Source organism: Pelobates fuscus, chromosome 3, assembly GCF_036172605.1.
Source record: "Pelobates fuscus isolate aPelFus1 chromosome 3, aPelFus1.pri, whole genome shotgun sequence".
NCBI lineage: Eukaryota > Metazoa > Chordata > Amphibia > Anura > Pelobatidae > Pelobates > Pelobates fuscus.
The window spans coordinates 351,804,755-351,826,564 of record NC_086319.1 but is presented as its reverse complement, the minus strand read 5'-3'; the positions used below and the strand labels follow the sequence as shown (position 1 = coordinate 351,826,564).

Sequence of the window (21,810 nt, the reverse complement as noted above, 5' to 3'; positions counted from 1 at the left end):
GGTTATTAACCACTTTTAACAGAGGGGGAAGCTATAGTGCCAGGAAATAGTTTCCTTTTTTTTTCTCATTAAATCTTTATTGAAACGATTTTTTTCCATAAATGACAAATACAAAAAACAAGAATCAGATAAATCACATATTATATTCAAATAACATGAGTTAAACATCTTCATAAAAATAAGAGAAAAAAAAAAAAGGACAAAAACACCTTGAAAAACCCTACACCCGTTCAGAGTAGAAGAATTACCTTAAAAAATATTAAACCAATTAATAATGAAGCTTTAACAATATAAGGCTACAACAAGCACCCACTTTCTGCCCGTATTATCTGTAAGATATTTTACGAGAGGAAGAAAAGGAAATAACATAAACTAAATGTTATACCCTGACTTTATTTAAATGGATAACTACAGACATAAATTATCCATATAGCTGGGAGCATTTTTGTAACCGATTGGCATACCACTCATAGTTTTTTTTAAAATATTGTCATATTATTGATAATATCTTTTTCCATGGATAATTGAAAAACAATTTGATTAATTAGAAGATTTTTCTGAAATGGTTTTGGTGATTTCCATTGTCTAGCAACAATAATTTTAACAGCGATTAAGCAATGAGTTGCTAACTTTTAGCATTTAATTTCTTAAGTGACAGTGTATAAAAATTATTAAAGGCCCAAGCCCATAACGGTCTATCTGCGGGGCAAGACCACCAAATATGTATGTATGAGCCCGGGTAAGTGCCGCATCTCCAACAAATAGGGTTATAAGTATCATACATTTTGGCCAAACTTGTCGGGATGTAATACTACTTTGAAGTGGCAATGAATGTATTTGTTTATGTAAAGTAAGGAGAAAAACCAATCCTTTGATGAAATCTTCAGATTTAGTTATTGCTCCCAAATATTAATTAATTTATGGGGGATAACATTCCAACTGTCCAACAGCGAGTTTGCAATAGAAATAACCTTTTTAACAGGGCGATTACAGAATATAATTTCTCAATTCTTAGCCAATAGAGAGAAGTTTGAATAACATTTTTATGAATAAAGTTTTTAATTCGAAGATAGGTAAATATTTCTCTTGGCAGGATATGTAAGTTATCAACTAATTGTTGGAAGGGAAGAATATTATCCCCTTGCATAATATCAGAAATTGTTAATTAATCATTATTTTCCCAGTGTCTCAACGAAAGATCATCAATAACTAATTCCAATGTGTTTAATTTACATGACCTTGGAATACATTGGGTAAAACCCAGGATTTTCTTAATTTCTGTCCAGGCCTCTAGAGTTTGAGTCAGAGTAGTTAGGCAATTTAAAAAAAGTTCATTAGTAATGTGCCTATTATCGAGCCACATATAATAATGTAATCTAGAGGTATCAGCTGCCTCGGATTCCATAATAAACCATGGTTCAGACCCCTGGGGTCTTGTAGTGTATAAATATGCCTGATGATATTAGCATAATACAAAGAGGTGATGTTTGGAAAACTCAGACCGCCCTAAGACAGTTTTTTTAAATAGTATTTTCTGAGTAATTCTTGTTTTTTTATTTTTCCAAATAAATGTAATAAAACTAGATTAAATCATAGCTAACCATGGTTTAGACATTTTAAGTGGGACCATGGCAAATAAATATAACCACTTAGGTAAAATATGGGAGTTTATTATATTAATTTTACCTAACCAAGATGTTTCTAAATTTCTCAATTTTTTTAAATTGTGGTTCATATTTGTCATTAGCGTCAAAACATTCCTCTCCATTATACAAGAAACATTAGCAGGTATTATTAAGCCTAGATAATTTATTTATTTGTCTGTCCAGATAAATTTGTGTCTCTGGGATAGAATATCAACCTGGTCATGGGTCATATTCGTAGTTAAGGCTGTGGATTTCGAAATATTTAGCTTAAAATTGGAAATATTTGAGTATTTATCAATTTCAGACATTAGAGGCCCTAATGAGTCCTCAGGAGAGGAGAGGTTGATTAACGCGTCATCCGCATATAATGAAATTTTGATGTCTTTTTGTCTCGTATGGACACCCTTAATTAATGAGTTATTTCTAATATTAATGGCTCAGGGCTCAAGTGTTAAAATATACAGCAAGGGCGAAAGAGGACACCCCTGCCTCGTACCATTTTTGAGATCAAACCAGCCCGCGGTGATATTCAGGCCAACCGTTCTGGCTGAAGGGACAGAATATAAAGCCAGAATTGCATTATATATCCATCCGTGGAAACCAAAGGCTTTAAGGGCCTCACCTAAGTAAGCCCACCCGACCCTGTCGAACGCTTTCTCTGCGTCCAAAGACAGGGCCAGGAGGGGCATCTTATGTCTTTTAGCCAAATCTATAATATCAATTAACCTTCTAGTATTTTTTGATGACCATCTTCCAGGGATAAACCCAATTTGGTCCATATGAATTACATTCGGTATAATGATTTTAATTCTCTCAGCAATGATAGGCGAATATAACTTCATATCTACATTAATTAGCGCAATCGGTCTATAATTTCTGGGGGCAGTGCTATCTTTATTTTGTTTCAAAATTGGAATAAAATTTGATTGCAATAATTCCTTTGGAATAGATTTGTTTTCTGCTATTTGATTAAACATTTCAGTTAATGGATTTATCAATAACGGCATCATGTATTTATAATATAAATTAGTAAAGCCGTCTGGGCTGGGGGTTTTGTTTGTGGCTAGTCTTTCTATTTGGACTTGAACTTCATTAGGTAGAATTTTATTATTTAAAATTAGTCAATCTTGGCAAGGAATTTTTGGAATCAAAGTATTAGACAGATAATTTTGAATGTCCTTCAAATTTGGGCTCATTTTTAAATTATATAAATCTTGATAAAATTGATTGAATTTCTCCCCTATTTCAGAGGGAGTAGAATAAATGTTATGTTCATCCACCAGTTTTTCTACCCTATTAGTCGCGTAATGATTTTGAAGTCTCTTAGTTAAATTTTTATTGGCTCTATTGCCTGTATAATAGTTGTTTAACTTTAGTTTGTTTATATTGATCTTAATTTTTTCTTCCTCTTTTAAATTGATTTGTTTTTGTAAATCTTCTAGACAAGTTCTTAATTCCAGGGAGGAGAGCTGTTTATTTAATGTTGAACATTTCTAAAATTCAAGATACAAGTCCTTCAATTTCTTACCGTTATTTTTCTTAATAATATAGCCCATTTTTATTAAGTACCCTCTCATGACGGATTTATGTGTACACCAGTTAATCAAGGGGGAAGTGTCAAGCGGACTATTTTCTGTCCAAAAAAATTCCAATAGCTTGATCAATTCCTCTCTATTATTTACATCTTTGATAAGTGCATCGTTCAGTCTCCAGGTAGAACGAACCTGTGAGGAATTGTTACCAAGATCAAATAATATAAAACTGTGATCAGACCAAGGGTTTTCCTTGATTTTTATAGAGTTAAAGAGGGAAATAGAGTTAGCATCCGCTAAACAAAGATCAATCTGAGAATAGGTACCATGTACACTAGATAAATGGGAATAATCTTTTTCGGATGGATGAAATAGCCTCCAGATATCATGGAGATTGTATTGTTTACAAATGTTATAGTGCCAGGAAATAGTTTCCTTTTAAACTTCATCCCCCTGCTACCTCTCGGTTAATAAGGAAGGGAACTTTGCATTAGCTTGTCCAACTTTGGAAGGCAATGGTATCCTGAGATGAATGTGAGTAGGATAGCCCAGTATTTGATCTTTGGCATGCAAAGTTACGTTATTATTTGTCATACTGCTCAGAAATGGTTTGACACATTCCAAGGGATAATACCCTCAGAGACTATGTGGCATAATGACAAAACTGAGTTACAGTGGTCATGGTGCTTATAGTATTCTTTTAAAATGGCATTTAAACCATTAAATGAAATATTGGAGACCACCTGTAACTTATGTAAACTTTTTTTTTCATGAGACGCTTCATTGTCTGTTGAAATTATTCTAAAGATTTAACAAAATACATTATAAACCTGTTCAGACAAGGCAAGGCTAGGGCAACGACTACAAATGAAGCCGAGAAATAGAAACGTTGTTTAATTTCTCCTCTTCTGTATTCTTTCTCTTTACTGACTGAAAAGGTCAGAACGTATAACAATAATTGACAGGGAGCTAAATGGAGGCACCCAGTTGCTGGATAAATATGTTTGTATTTTTACATTGAACTTTATTTTTCACATCTTGCAAATACGTATTTGTTAATGTAGGCACAAGTAAACATAATATTAAAAACCTTTACACCACTTGGTCCTAAAGGAATATTCTAAGCACCATAACCACTACAGCTCACTGTGAGGAGTCAATCTATTTTTGAAAAGTATAACCCTACTCCCCAGGAGTTGTAGTACAGCAGTTAGCGTTCTACAGTTGAAGGTAGACAGTTGGACTACAAGTCCCATTCACTTTTGCTGTACCCATGTCCTGCTTGTGGGTTAAGTTCAGCAGAACTATGAAACGTTAAGGGAGCATCGAGATGGCTGAGTATCTTCGTGGTTTGGTGAGATATCCTTGCAAAAGCTACAAAAGCTGTGGGATTTGCAGAACATTGAGGAACATCAAAAGTAACTCTGTTCTATTTATTGTTTTGCATGCATTTTTAATGCATAAAAATACTTTGTCCCGGAGTGTTACTTGAATGTATGTATCTGTGTCTTTCATTCCTCAAGGTTCTAATATGTGAAGACTTTATATTGGTTTTACTACGATTCCTATTATTAGTTATTGCTGTTTTTTGAATATGTTCTCATCAAACATGAAGTTCACCCTTTAACCCCTTTTCAGTTCTGCCATTCCTCAGTGATAAAGGTGGTCTTTAACCTGGGGGAGGCCATCACGATAACATGTCCCATGGTTGGAAGGGAAGATCCATTCACCTCAAGTTGGTACACCCTATGTGCCACCACGCTTTCCAATTCTGGTGGGCCAGAAGTGGTGTCACCTTACTATGCCTAAGCATATACAAGCACATACAAAAAGGAATTTGAAAATGACCCTGGCTTCTCCACACATGTTCTTAATCTTCGCAATCAGATGAAATAAGAATCTATTAGACATTGCATAAAAGACTTGAAATGATGCTGGTGGGACATGTCAAAGCAAGACAGTTGATAATAAATCCAAATTATTGGTTTTCCATGTCCATAGCAATACGTAATATAAAGTAGCTCCAACTTTGTCTTATTACTATCTATGGATAGCATTGTAATTCAATGTTTATTTTGTTTTGTTTTTTGTGTGGTTTTTTTACAGTTATGAATAATTTTAATGTGGCAAGTCCATTTTGAGATGTAACCAGATGTGGGCCACTGTAATCACCTGAATCCTGTATCATTACATATTGCAGTCCTTCAGTGTGAAGTTTTAGATTATGTCATTAAGCTGTGACGTTGACTGGTTATGATTCACAGTGATCCATCCACATACAAAAATGGCAAATTATCATCCAACTGTCACAATGCATGTATCAAATGATCGAACGGCAGGATATATTGATATACCATATTAATAGATCAGTAAATCATATAAATAAATACCCATAACCCCTCTAACAATGTTTTATAGCATTTATGCTTCTAATTTGCACTGTAAGTGAAAACAATTTTTAATCAGCAGCCATCTGTGCCTGTTAGTGTAGAAACCAACATGGTCAGATGGGCTGTTAAAATTATTTGGTTCTAAATCAGAGGACATGCAATTGTGTGTGCTCCTGCTGTGGCTTGCTGAAGTTCATGGGAATTTTATTCCACAGTGGCTCTGCAAAGCCAGAAGTTGGGTGTTCCTGTTTTGCAGGTGCAATGGGATTCACATACCTACACGCACAAGTACGCATAAAAAAAACGAACAATGATGCACATTCATAGTCATCATTTATCTACATACGCTGCACACCTACACATGCATGCCACATACAATTAGCTTCCCACTCACAGATCAGCAGCAACAGAGTTGCAAGGATTCTGATACACTGTATCTCAGCCACACAGAGCTACACACTGACACAAACCATCAAAAAGACCACAGGAGACACAAAGAGAGACAAACGTGTGCTCTATGTCACAGTGTCACATGCAAGGAAAGAGGATACTTCAGACTGTGACAGGAGAGGCATCTGGTTAACACTGAAGGTGGACAAGTCTTTAATTTCCATTCTTTTTCCTGCGTCTCCTACAGGACTGAGTGTAGCCTAACTGCCCAAGTCTGTATCCCCCCTAACACATCTTCTAATGCTGACCTATTCATAAATCCCATTGACTATTAATGCTGTGATCAGCCTGAACCCCTTGTCCTTACACCCACTTTTTTGTACCCCTCCTTCTCTCACCTCACTCCAGCCCCTTTCCCTCACTGTTACCCCCCTCACTTGCACTGTCTTTTCCCCTCTCACCCTCACTACACCGCTTTATTCTGTCTCTCTTCTTCCTCTTACCTCTCTCTCATTATCTTCTCTCTTTTTACCTTCTCCTCAGTTTTCAGGGAAGAGAGCTCAGAACGGCATCACCATGGTAATAAGGTTGTGGGGATTGAGAGAGCGGAAAGTGAGAGAGTGATATATAGATAGAATGAGCAAAGGTGATGCAAGAAATGGGGGGGGGGGGGGGCTGGTAAGCATTTAACTGAGCGATGGTGAAAAGGCATCTAACACAACAAGCATGTGCGACAGGGTAAAGAGTGCTGGGGGGAGTGATCAGATAGGGTGTGTGTGATCTGTGGGTGTGTTGTGCTGCAAAGTGGGGGCTGTGTGAGCAGGGAGAGAGGCTGATGTATGATTGGAGAGAGGTTTTGTGTTCACTGTGTGTTTTAGCTCCTAACCTGTGCAGAAAATAAACATTGTTGCTAAAGCCTGCAAATAAAATTGTACAGCGCTATGGAATTTGTTGACGCTTTATAAATAATAATAATGATAAAAAAGTAACCAAGTTGGTCCAAAATGCGTGTGCAAGGTGCAAAGTGAAGCGGGTACAGTCCCAGCAAGGTAGGGGTCTACGTTTGGCCTACGGGTCAACATCAAACAAATAGCCAATTCTAGGCCAAATCAGCACATTGTCCCAGCATGCTCCACCCACTCCTTAATGATATAGTTAATGTTGTATATCAATATAGAAGAAACTACAACACAGTAATAAAAGAATACAGTTACATAACATATTTTAGAATTGTGGTTAGAGGCAGCATGCCACAATACTCTCTATATTAGTGGCCCAGTGGGCAATAGCTCCCCTGCTAGCTCCCCCCCGATTCACTGTGACAACCATTTAAATCAGTTACTTTTAGTATACTTAACTAAAATGTTGCACTAATTAACAGTTCCAGTGAAGACATAAATTATATATTATTACAGCTCTCTCTAAAGTCAGACGTCAAGAAGTTTTCGATCATTTCATACACAGATCTTCTTGGCTACCACCGGTTTTTTTTTTTTATTTGCTGTAGAAGCTGTTCTAAAGGGGCTATTAATAATTCAAACTAATTTTCCATTGATGTAGAAATCTTAGCCGTTTTGTGATGGTGGATGTTAAGAATGTGCTAGTTATATCTGAATAAATCATGATATTACTGTACATTTAAAAACAACATTTAGTGGGGAAAAAAAGATACAGAGGGAACATGATTGCAAGATTTCGATTCCTATTCTGTAATCCTTTTCAGAAGCCCTACTCATGCCCTCTAGTGGTGGGTGGTGAAAAGAAAATATATTATTTTTATGAGGGAATACCATTCTTTTAGGCCAATTAAAAAAGGTCCCCAAACTGATTTTTATTTATATTTTTTGTTTACAAAAGGGGAGTATGTATTTTTCTGTAGTGTTCATAAAGGCAATTTCTTTCCTTCTCTAACTTCCTCAGCAATACACTATAGTCACCAGAACAATCACAGATTATTGTAGTTGTTCTGGGGAGCATAGGCAGTCTCTGCACGCTTTTTAATGTAAACACTGCCCTTTCAGAGAAAAGGTAATGTTTACATAAAAGGCATCTCTTCCTCTAAATTACCCAGCAATACTTAAAGGGACACTATAGTCACCAGAACAACTGCATGTTATTGCTCATTACAGCCTAGGAAAACCTCTAGTGGCAATTAGAGGTGCTTCCTGGGGCAGTGCTGCACAATGCCAAGCCTTAAAGCAACATTGTCCTCCCTCCCCCCCTGCATACTGAGTATTTCATGCAGATAAAATATTTATGAAATACTCATATTGACTGTGTTGGAATGTCACTGGATTTCCAACCCTGTGAAAAGATGTACTGAGATAAAGTAGGTACTACTTTGTCTCAGTATTTTCTGACACTTGACATAGCTTGACACTGGGTGGAGCTACCGCCATCAATTAGTATCAATTCCCCAGCCATCATCAGCTGCAGGAAATTGGCTCTGTCTATGGAGAATCCTGCGGACTTGTGGGATCCTCCATAGACCTAAATGCTGTACTCTCGCGCATGCAGAAGAGGAAAGGCCAGAAGATGATGACGGTCGGAGTATAAGCTCCCTGGAACAGGGAACTTAATTTCCTTTTTTTTTTATTTTATTACATTTTGTTGTTTTTTCAGTGTAAAAAAACAAAAATAAACAGCAAGTCAAATAATATCAATATTACAGTGATGGCGGAAACTACAGAAATAAAAAAAATATGTAATAGAGAAAATATATAAGCTGATATGATATATATTAGTATAGTGATATATATATATATATATATATATATATATATATATATATATATATTCATATACTGTACGTTATGCTTGCAAATATTAGAATATTAGAATAACAAAGCTGTATTCCTGGCACTTTAGCTCCCTCTGTCTCCCTCCTTGCTCGCACCTATTCCCCCCCCTCGGGTAAATATTACTTACCTGATGCTGGGTCGATGCTCCGCACTCTCTGACGTCCCACCCCATTACACCTGGGAAAAAAATCTGATGCTGGGTGTCCGCATGTCTGATAGACAGCCACTGAGGGTTTTCTCTGGAACTTCAACGTTTAACATTGCAGCACCAGATGCAAAAGGACACTGCACCGACACCACTTCAATGAGCTGAAGTGGTATGGGTGCCTACAGTGTCCCTTTAAACAGCCATACACAAGAAAAGAGAGACACATTTATATTAAGAGTACGGTACAGGTTTTAACAGATAATATCTAGTGCTTTGTTAAATAGAGCTATAATAATAGCTCACAACACTGCCCTTTTTACCTTTTTTGTTGGTCTGTAGTATCTTTTTTCCCAACTGTACAGCGGAATTTGTTGATGATTTATAAATGCCAGTAATAATAATAATATGATAATTAAAGGGACATTCCTGGTCCCTTTCATCACCTGGTGTAAATGATTAATTTTGCATGATGCCTATTTGTTTTTTTTGCAAACTCTCCCCCGCGTCCTCCCCAAAAAAACAACCCCCAGCAAAATCCACTGACAATTTAACATCGCCACTTAGTTTTCTATTTACAAGAGGAAATGGAGAGACGACAAGAGGAAACACAGTTATGCGCAGTCCTCATCCTTCCTAGAAGGGGTCTTGGGGGTCTGTACAGCTTTCTCATCTCTTTATATGAAAGCTGTAAAGCAGCTTGGCAGACCTAGCAGTGAGTAGTTTCATTCATGAAGATAGTTTGTTTTGTTTAAGTAGTAATATAGTATATTGGGGGTATGTAATAATTCTTTTTCAAAGTTAATGCGCAGAAAGAAACAAAAAGATTATACAATTTATATTTTTGTCAAAAACCTGGCATTTTCTTTCAGTTCAAATTTTTTGTTAAACTTTTTTTTTTTATTGTAGATTGATATTTATTTTGCTATTGTGGCAGGAACACGTTCAAGTGTTTTCCACTTTAAGCAGCACTCTTGGGACAAGGATCGGTGTTTTTTTTTTTTTTTCCTCTCTTGGATCCACAAAAATAACAGGAAGTGATGAGATTTAGTAACCTGTGTGTGTACCAGATTAGGAGAAACTCAAACCGCCACTGCAGTTCAACAGCAATATGCAGGATTATGCAATACCACATCTCAGTTGCTGATTGATGCTGAAAAACACCTAAAACACTACACGTTTAGGACAGGGGTACATGAAATACACCCAGGCCTATCACTTCTGTGAATGGGGATTTAAATTGTCTGCTTCTGCAAATTCTTGTTACAGTCACTGACTCAATTAGCTCATAAGATCTACCATTGCATGCTAGATCTGTCAGGGAAAAAAATAAACACTTGCTTACACCTGCTCTCACAAAGATATAACCAAGTAAATGATGTATTTCTTAATATTTAAATTAGGGTGGGCTGATTATCTGAAACCTATTCATCCCTACCAGCCCTCATTTAGTCTCATTCATGCAATCATGCACGCTATCGCAATCTTAGAATCTGCTGCATACTCTCACCAAGTCACATTCATCCTGTCACTTACCTCCGAACAGTCCTATATAGCCATTCACCTGCATACATTCACCCCACTCTCATCAAGAGGGACGACAGGTAGAAAATTATGGGAAAACTTGTATATTTGTATGTGCTTGTTTCATTGTGTATTACTGACAGTGTATGTGTGTTTGTGTGCATGTATATGTGTGTACATTTGTTTCTATGTTTATGTGTGAAAATATGTTTCTAACGTGTATCTGTGAGTAGCTGAGAATGTGGGTGTGTGTATCCACTTGAGTTTTCTTTCTGACAGTTGTATCAGTGAGTGTGTCTGGAATATCTGTGTGTCTGTTCACAAGTGTCCATATATGTGTATGTGTGTTTCATAATGTGTGCATTTATGAATGCATATTAGTGTGTGTATGTGCATATACCATGGTGTGTGTCCAAAGAGGCAATATGGTTGCAGAGTTAGGGTAAGATGGAAGGGGCAATGACATGGTAATGTGACAAAATATATTATAATTATACAATATATATATATATATATATATATATATATATATTTATTTACAACACTATTTCAATTTTTATTGAAACTCCATTATTTGGTAAACATTTTTTATTAAAACTTCTGGAATAAAAGGGGATCATGACGTGTCACACATGTCATGTGTCCTTAAGGGGTTAATATGTGTTCATAGATATGGATATTCAGCCTCTAATGTTAACTACCCCCAAAAAAAAGTGCAGCAATCTCAGCGTGTCAAGTTGTGTATTCAGAATTGTTCTTGTCATATGAAATCCTGTTGACATGTCACTATATGACTGCATGTTCATCTTTGCACAAGAAAAAAAATAATAAAAAAAAAATAATAATACATTGACACATTAAATTCCAAAACACCCCAAATACTTGGATTCCGAAGGTATTTTTTTTGCAAACCACTTGTTAGCAAAGGGGTTAAACTATGGACCAGAGCCTGATCACCCCTGGCTCTGGGTTTGAATAGCTAAACTTGAAGTTGAGAGGGATATTTTCCATAGCTTTATATCAGGAAAGATGTTTCCATTCAATCAGATGTATATCTGTATCAGGATTTTATTGATCCAGCCTGCAGAATAGTATCACACCGTAGAACTAAGGGTCTTACCGGACCTTAGAATGGCCAGACTTAACGTACCGGAGAATAGTCAGAAAACTAGCCGAGGTCAGGGACACAGAACGAGACACAGAACGAGACACATCGATAAGGAAAAGCCAAAAGTCAAAGGTAGCAGAAATCAGGGAAGTCTAAACAAAACAAAAGTCAAAAAACAGAATCAAGAACACACTCCCGGATACTCATCTAAGGGAAACCACGACAAGGCAAGGAGCTACAGAATAAGTGAGTTTAAATAACCCTCTTGCAGATCCGATTGGCTGTACCTAGCCTTTGACCCCAAAACATGCGTGTGCGTCTTTTACGTGATGTCACCCGCACATCAACGTTGTCTTTACCGTGGACGGACGTGGGGTTATATAATTGCGTGGGTTTGCAGTGGCAGGCATGCACCAACATGCCGCACAAACCAGGCAACATGGCAGAAGCCCGCCGAGCGGCATTCCCCATAATCTTCGGAAAGGTAATTATCTCCATTTTTGCCACATGTATACGAAGGATATAGGACAATCTGGTGCTTTTAAGTGGTGGGTTTGCTAGCAATAAACCACCACTTGGCAAGCAAAATCAATATACAAAAACGGCAGCAGCCTGAAGTCACTTCCGAGTTTCGTCACTTCTCTGGTCACGTGACAATCTGGGACCACTTCTCGATGACGTCCTAGGTGACGTGTTTTGCCCGCCTCCCCGGGCTTCTTCCAACCGTGGTCATTAAGCGGTGGTTCCAGATTGTCACGTGATCGGAGAAGTGCCGAAACCTGGAAGTTACTTCAGGCAGCTGCCATTTTTGTATTGATTTTGCTTGCCGAGTTGTGGGTTTATTGCTGGAAAACCCACCACTTAAAAGCACCAGACATACATCTAATTAAATGGAGACATCTTTCCTGATATAAAGCTGTGGGAAATATCCCTTTTAAGTGGAGCTATTGAAACCCAGAGTCAAGGGTAATAGGGCTCTTGTACATGTGAGTTTTCTCCCAAATACACTACTGTATCTCTATTCTAGTGTTATCAGATAGTCTGCACTATATATTTATTTCATTCCAGATTGTAGACTTGGAGATACTGTACTTATTGCAGTCTGTAGTTTGGTATTATTTTCTGTTGTGTGTCACGCTGTGTCACTTTGGGGTAGTGCAGCTATACTGCATATATTTCCTAATTTTCAAGCGCTTCTATATTTCTTTGTTTTTGGGGTTAAACTATGTGATTATGTAACATACCCACAATATACACAGGCCCACATATACAAATCATATATCTCTATCTATCTATATGTCTATCTATCTATATACACACACACACACACACACACACACACACAGACCAAATAAATCTGTACATTTAACCTGGTTTATAATGTTGGGAAATGTGGTCCACCAGCCTTTATTGTTACAGCAGATATATAAAAGTAGGGAACGAGAAATTAAAAAGCAATTTATGTACCTTGATATATACGGCAATGACGTTTTAGTGACCTTTGGGTGGACCCTGAAAATCATGGCACCAAGGTAAAATCTGGGCATTCACCTGACAAAATTGTCCAGCAAGTAATTTATTAAGCTCTTTGCACCATTAAAAACATGAATATAGAATTCTGCTGCTAAAAACCTTTGTTCTGTAACTTCAGTGTCTAATGAACAAGGATAATCATAGATGCAGTGAAGCGATTAAACTCTGTCAGGCTTATTCATTAAACTCCAAATTGCATTGATTTCAAATCTGAATTGCAAAAATTAAGGCTACAATAACCAAACTCTGACAATAACTGAGTTAGAGAATGTCATCAAATCAGCTTCTTACCATGCAGATATTTATTCTCTTACGTTCCAAATGTACAGAATAAACCTCTGTAAAGCTCTCTACATCCCTTCATTTATATATATAATTTCATTCAATAAGAATAACTGAAACTAAGTATTTTGGGGGTTTCTGGAATAGGTCAATGCCAAGCAGTTCTCTGCCTCCGTCTCCAGTATAGGCTGCATTAGGCCTTTGCAAAGATCTTTCCTGTCCTATGCAAAAACACAATGTATTGCCCAATCCTGTGCGCTACCTCTTGTTTCGCACACAAGTACATTTATTGGATTAAGCAGTGCTATAGGTGTGCACATAATTTAAACTCTGCATCAATATAAAATAAAACCAATAGCTGCGCTGTCGTATGAAATTCAATATGATTGTGTGTTCTATTTTTAAATGACAGGAAATTCTTGTGTGACAGAATAGGCAAAAAGTGCATGAATACAGGCTCCTTCCCTAAAACAGGAATTGTTGAGAACTGGCATACCAAAACACTAAAAAAGTATTTTGGTCTAAAACTTAGAATTCAGTTCATCACAATTCTCAATTAAAAGGAAGATGTATCATTTCATATTTACATTATAAAGGCCACAGGAGAGCTATTAAAGATATCAAAATGATCACAAATCCATCTTAACAAAACATTTCAATGCTAGTTAGGTCAAATACATTTCTGATCGAGTTATTCACTAAGCACAAAATGTTTAACTCTAGGCAATATTTTAGTTAATCTATTAACATGTTAGGATGTTCCTACAAACAGTGGACTTCTTAGTTTAAGTAGGGTTAAATCCCTGACCACACCAAGAGACCCAGGTATCAATTAATACCTGGGGCTCCCCTCTCTCAGTTGAAGCCTATTTAGTGGTCTCAGACACAGATGAGCTGCATGCAACACTCAAAGTGAGCGTTGCTTACTGCCCTTCAAATCCTTTTAATTAACTGCAGCTGAGTGTTCGAGCCCAGTCATGGTGATTCTGAGCTGGTCCTCAGTCAGAGGGAGAACCCAAAGTCTCTGTGAATGCTCCCCCACTGACCTTTTCTTTAGATACACTTTATTCTAATCTTTAAAAAAAAAAATATATATATATATTTTTTTTTTTTCATTTTTCCCATTTTGTTTATAATTAATGTTGTGTTAACTGTACTTGTAGAATGTTAATAGAAAGCCTTTGTTGTCCTTTAGAAAACTATATATATAATATATATTAGAGCAACCCTTAAATTATGGTGGAGCAAACGCAAAGCGCAAATTTTAGGTTTTGTTTTGGTTCAGAAATTGGAGTCCTTAATGAATTTTAATAGTCTTTACAGTAATCATATTTAGTAACGGCAGATCTGGTTGAAATTCAGTCATTCCAACCAAAATGAGCACATCTCCTTTGGTATCATCCAGTTTCTGGTTTGAAATCTGTAAATATTGCAGGCAAATTCTACATTAATTTGTATATTTATTTATCAAACGCTCGATTTGTCCATAACTTGAACCAGGAAAATTCATATAAAAAAAATCACCTACATTTTGCAGGCAAATCTACTAAAAACTGTACTGATTGTCTGCTGGCAGTGGTATCAACCAATAGACAACAAGTTAAAATCTCATCAGTTGTGTGAGGTTTAAAGCAACACTCCAAGCACCACAACTACTGCAAAGTCTTTTAGGGTCTATGTTACCAGGAGTGCGCCCCAATTTAAGTATCTTTTGAAGCTGTCTGCAATGAGTCAGTATATTACAAAAACCACAACTATATCTATCGTACACTCTGACAGTCATCAATCCTTGCACCTGACAAACAGCACTGCATACAGCCTGACACTGCTAGGTGTAATACACACACACATAAACTAGAAGACATGCATTGACATACATGTCTTATTCAATATTCATATCAATATTAAAGACAGGGTCAGGGACTTTTATAGGCAGGATCAGTGAATCTGACATATTTTGGCATATACATTTTAACATTTGTCATACTATTCAGTAGCCATGTGTAATTAAATTGGAGGGTAAACGTCCTCATAACATAACCTTACAAAGTTTGAGATGGTTTGCCAAAAGTTGCTAGAGAAGTCCAATTCCTCCTTTTGCTAACAAATTTTACTTTGGGTATTAGGAGAGTACATGGTATAGAAAGGTGGAGGGGCAATATGACACAATACAAGGCACACTGTTGCAGGAGAGAACTCTTAGAATCAGGGTACTGGGCATCACCATTGGTAATAGTTACTTTTCAGCTGGCTTGGTCATTTGGTCAAAGTAGAAACTTAGTTGTAGTATAAACACTTATTACAGAACACTAGTGTATATCAACTATATTCAGCCTGAATATTTACACTCAGTATTGCTTTTCCCTGGTAGAGGAAGTTTAGAGTGATTATAGCTGTGATCCCAAAAATCAGCCAAGGCTTGATGTAGGGTAAAGCATGAACCAACTATTTTCAGCAACAGGCCAGTTTATATACACGTGTCCCCAACAGCGGGATCATCATGACAAACAACAATTCCCCACCTTTTGGGCCTTGGTGTCTGGGACATAGCTGAATCACCACTAGATAATTTAATGAACTACCAGACACCAGGGCGCCTTACAACAGTATCCCCGAAATAATACACTTTACCCCAGGTTACCCCCAAACAGTGTAGAGCACCCAAATCTGAGGTGTCTAGCCCAAGCAATCATTAGGAGAAGTTTGACCGGGCCGGGACTATTCTCCAATCCAGCGTTGAGTTCCAGACTGTTTGATAGGAAGTCACGGTCATAGATGCTGGCTTCCTGTAGCTCCAGGACAGGGACCTCCCTTGAGTACTTAGTATCACTGGATGCCTTGTCACCTCCCACTTTCCCTTCCAAATAGCAGCCTGTTTGAGTGCTACCAGAGTGCTAAAGTTTTACTGCATTGCGGCATCTCGTGATCTAATACACAGTGCCATGAGGTTTCTGGGAAGTTCCCGTCCAGGTGCGCTGTGCCTGAATGAGCCTCTTGCTAGTCCCTGATAGTAGCGAGTTAAGTGATTCAGCTCCACAATGCCCAGCAGGGCAAAAGCACATAGGTGATTATAGTTATTTTAGGGAGATGTTGGATGGGAGTCCTGTGCCAGTTGTCATCTTGACCGGGGTGGACCGTTACAACTATAGTATGCTAGAAAAGGGCATTCTCGCCCTTTTCCTGATTTAGAACCCTTCGTCCCCCACAGCAGACAAAGCAAGACGTGTTATTTGTCACCCTCCCAGCCATTAAAACAAAGGTTACTCCGCTTACTAGGTAGTTGTAAGTTTACATTAGGTAGGGCAAACTTGAGGAAAGAGTGAGGAACACGAGAAAAGAGGTCTAACACATTTTTTTGTGTTTGAGATTTTGCATTATGATAGAAAAGCTGGACAGAGAGATTTGGTCCAACAATAAGGATTGTTCTCTTACATTCTTAAATAGGGACACTTTGGAGGTATGGTTATACTAAAATGCATGCAGCACTCGGTGTTTTAGGGCCATCCCTACATATTAAACAGCAATTACTAACTCTGGTTCTGTTGTTTTCTGTGCGGCTAATAATTTAAAACGGTCGTGTAGCTACGCTGCTATTTAACAACTATTGAATATCACTTATTCCTAAAATAGCAGCAACGCCAGCATTCTACTGGGGACACTGCTTACTAAATTGAGCTAAATGCTTGAACCTGATACATTTGAGTAATTTTTCAGCCTAAATTACTAGGTTACTGCACCTTTAATGCTACACAGTAAGTGTTATGGCATGATCGGGTGCATAGATCAGTAATTACGTTTGCTCTGCCTACCTCAAATGTACATATTATTTTTAGATCCAATTGCATTTTCTGATTGCCAGGGAGTCGTTTTTGTTCTGCAAATAATACATGCTGGCTAAATGTACAGAATGAGTCCCTATCCTAACATACAGATGGTTCATTAAAATAGCAAGAACAGTCAGTAACACACGGAGAGGCAGTTATAGGTGTAGTATGCAGTGTAATGGGGTAGACACTGCCCGAAAGATACTAAATGCAGGGGGCGGATATGTGACAAAGCCATAATCGAAGCAGGGTATGTTGTGACAAGGAGATAGAGACACAGCAGCCGTGGGTAATGATATTAGACATGGGGTGCGCTAACAATGATGGGAAGATACTATTATCATAATTGCTATTATAATTATTGTATTAGGAATTCTAGCAAAGGACTCAGCTTCTTATTGCAGAGGTGTAGGTGGTAGGAGGCAGCACAAAATGAAGGAAGCAATGTCGTAATGCTTGAACTGTAGAAACTCTATGGGAAGGTTTTTTTTTATTTTTCCACAACTGAATTTTTATTGAGTTTTTTTTTTACAAAAGAAGAATAGAGCTGGATAATTTGTTTCTGTCCCAACCTACAACTTTTCTGGAAAGAGATATCTACCAGAAGCACACGTTCTACAGGAATTCGACTTTCTTTTTCATCTCAAGAAATCTTACTGTTTTTGTTCCTACATCAAGTACAGGACCTGAAAAGTACGTACTCATCTAAATTATTGAGACAGCCAAAACTACTAGAGCCCACTGATGGAAGTCTCACCTTCTGCCTGTAGATTCAAATGTCTACAATTTCCATAGGACGGGTTTTAAAATGTTAGGGTAACAATGCAGAGAGTCAGGCAACAAAAAAAAAAAAAAAAGCACAGAGCACCCCACGTAGGAACTGGCAAGAAAACTACATCAAATCAAGTCATTCATGGTAAGCTTGTTTGAAGAGATGTGCTATTTTGTTTGTAGCAGTGCTGTCAGCCATTTAATGAAGAGATATATTTGGAGAGGAGACTCACGGGAGATGTCAAATGTCAACTTACACCTGGACAGTTTGTATTGGACGTCGGTGAGTTACCTAGTTACACAAGTTACTGAAAAGAGACATGCGATCAGGTTCAGCCTTTCTCACTTTTGTTTTTCCTGTTGATCCAAAAGAAGGCAAAAAACTCAATCTGAAGCGCTTCCAATTCTTGACCCCAGAATGGCAGTCAGATATATCCTTGGATCAAGAAGATATTAACCAATAATTAAAAAATTAAATCCCTGTATATTGTGGTTTTGCAAGTATTTATCCATTTGCTGTTTAAACATCTGTTCATACAATGATATAGCAAGACTCTCCAGGCAGAGAATTCTGTATCTTATTGTTCTTACTGTAAAAAAAAAAAAACCTTTCCTTAGCCTTAGATGAAATCTCCTTTCTTCCAGTCTAAATGCATGACCTTGTGTCCTATGTATAGTACTATTTATGAATAGAAGTTGGTAATGCAAGAATGCATAAAGTCAGATTAGTAGATCATGGACTTATTACTAGTTTCTGGTTCTGCTCATTTCTTCGTCTCTGTCCAAGGCTTAACATAACAATGCTCACCCCAAAAATACAACAGAGTGCTAAAGATAGCCACGTATTTGTTGTATCTGGAGCTTCTTGTTCAAACTAGACAAAGTCCTAAACATGGTGGTCTTGTAATCTCTAAAGGTTCCACGTAGTAGTAATGTTCAATGTAGTAGTAATACATACATTATACTTGTTTCAATGCATAGGTATGTACAGTGCATTCTTAATGTATGTTCACAAATATAGAATTCATCAAAGTTTTCTCTGTATGTATAATCTTTCTTTTGTCTGATTGCAAATGAAGATATTCAATATCTGCAAACTGAGCTTCTTGTAAATTTATAGAATCCTGCTGTGGACATTACATTTCTTTTGTGTACTCATCATACTTAAATACTGTTGCCTTTAGTCCATTCAACTAACTGTGTACTTTTTCGAAGAAGACAAGTTTATCAATCTTTGTACACCGAGAAACGACATATCAGCATTCAAAAGGTTTAGTTGCTAAACCTTTTCTTGCATACTAAATTCTTTGTGCACGGCTGACTGGATCTCAGGCCATCGCCAGAATTTGAGTATTTTGGGTGTCCAGAAAAGTGAAGTTTAAGTGGATTTTTAGTTTCAATAGGTATACATAGATTATTATTTAATAAAAAAAACAGAAATCATCTTTACATTGCATGTATATTGCCTCTCTGGACACACACACAAATACACGCACATACTTACACTGATGCAAGCATTTATGCACTCTGATAAATGCACACACATGCACACAAACATACTGATACACAGAGACACATGATAACACACACATTGACTGATACAGACACAAAGTAACAGTTTGTGTGGCAGTGCCTATCTTCACCTGTGTGTGCATTTCTGACATTGTGTATGTGCCTGAGAATGTGTGTCTGGCAGTAAGTATTCTCGTGGGTGTATATCTGTGTGTTTTGAATGCATAACTGTATGTGTGTGTATCTGTGTGTCTGAGAATGTGTGTCTCTGTGTCTGTGAGCATGTTCCTGGGGGAGCTGCTTGCAGTGTGTTGTTTGTATAAGGGTGAATGTGGCAAACTGTGACAGAGTGAATGGAGTGAGTATGACATGGTGATGTCAAGAATGTGGTTGTTTTTGAAAAAAATCTACAGAGCCTTTCCTCTGACAAAGTGTACCTATCTCAGTGCATACAATTTAGCATTAAATTAGTAATATTAAAAACACAATAATTTATACATTGTATTAGCAGAAATATGTGGGATCTAAATGTAAATTGCTTAAAATATTCTCTCACTCGCACTTATCAGTCAATTCATCATCATCACCTGACAACACAGAGGTTTAAACTGACAATTGAATGACATGGTTGAGCAGGAGAACCCTCTTTTTGTTATCTTGTGTCTCACTTTCTGACAAAATATATGAACTGAGAAACCAATGTCACTCTGTTCTGATGTCAATGTGCTTTCAACGAAGCCAGCCTGCCACCATCATCTGGGGTTTCATACAAACCATTTATGTAGGACATAGACTACACCTATGTCTTAGCAACTCTGTACCCATTGTAGGTGCGGGGTGTGTATTGTTGTTTTATTGTTATATATTTTGTGTGCTCTCCTGTCCTGCTGATGCTTGTTACTAAGTAGGTGGATTTGGCTGTGGAGCCTGTACAGCGCCACCTCTTAGCAACAGCTATATGCACTACCTGAATACCAAAGGCTAATTTGCATATTCAGGTAGATTTGCATATGATGGTTTCTGTTGGCAGGACAAATATTTCATGTTAGATATTTCCTTCCCCACAACTTTATTATTATGTTTATGTGTTATTACAATTGCCTGTAGGTTTCTTCACATGATTTGGTTTGATATATTTATTTGAGTGTGTCACCGTAACCTATATGTAACCAACATATGGGCTATTTCCAAGTAAAATGAAGTATTGTATGTTAGTTTTAGGTATCCCAGTAACAGAGTCTTCAGACCTATTGGCAGGCTGCATGATCGCTCTAACCCTGGGATAAATCAAGAGAGCTATGCCTGAGAGCCACAAGTGCCTTTGTAAAGGCAATATAATTCACATTGCAGACAGAGGTGGATACTTGCCTGAAAGAAGGGCTGCAGCGGAATAGGCAGAGGGGATGATGCCAGCCTGGAAGAAGGGCTGTCGCAGAATTTGCAGAGGGGATGATACCTGCCTGAAAAAGGCTTGTAGCAGAATAGGCAGAGGGGATGATGCCAGCCTGTAAGAAGGGTTGTAGCACAATAGGCAGAGGGGACGATACATGTCTGTAAGAAGAGCTGCAGTCTGGTTGGGTGGAAAAGCTACAGAGAGACCCCAGTTTACATTGCAGAGTTATAAAGCTGTGGATGTCACTCCAACAGTGCTCCCTCTGAAACACCTGAGTAAAACTCTGCTCCTTCAATCACATGATCTCACAGAGACTGTCCATTTTATACACAGCAGCCTCCCATTGCTTTCCTACGCGAAAGCATTGGATTGGCTGAGATCATCAGTGCTGATGATCTCAGCCAAGGTGGCAGAACATAAGCACAGAGATTGACACTGTGGGGGACAACAAGAACATAAAATCACTATTCTACTTCAAAGTGGGAGACTGGCAGCCCAAGTAGCTAGAAGGGCACTCTAGCGTAAGAAACACGCATTTGTATTCCTAATGCTATAGTGTTTCTTTAGTACAGGGGTTACCATAAGATAGATCCCCAGTTGTTGTAGAACTACAACTCCCACGATGCTTTCCATGTTTTTAGAATGACAAAGCATCATGGAAGCTGTAGTTTTACAACATCTGGATATCTACCTTTTGGGCACCCCTGCTTTAGTACACGCAAAAGTAGAGTAGAGGAAAGACTGTTACCAGGTATGAGTGAGATAATGCAAACAAATTACTATAGTGGGACAACTAACGGATTATATCCATAGAATGGGTGATGATTGTGGCAGCAAGCTTGCATTATTGTCAGAATCTCATGGATTAGTCTACTGGGAGAGCTGTTAAATCTTAAATATAGAAGAAAGAATCCCAATACTTTCTCTGCAATGATTTTGCTTATGTTTTGCTTTAATAG

General features: G+C 37.7%; 1 protein-coding gene across 2 annotated transcripts in view; it reads right to left on the bottom strand.

The window, feature by feature from the left end:
* SHANK3 (SH3 and multiple ankyrin repeat domains 3) overlaps positions 1 to 21,810 on the bottom strand; it is a 334,590-nt gene that overhangs the window by 309,831 nt on the left and 2,949 nt on the right. The window lies entirely within an intron of this gene.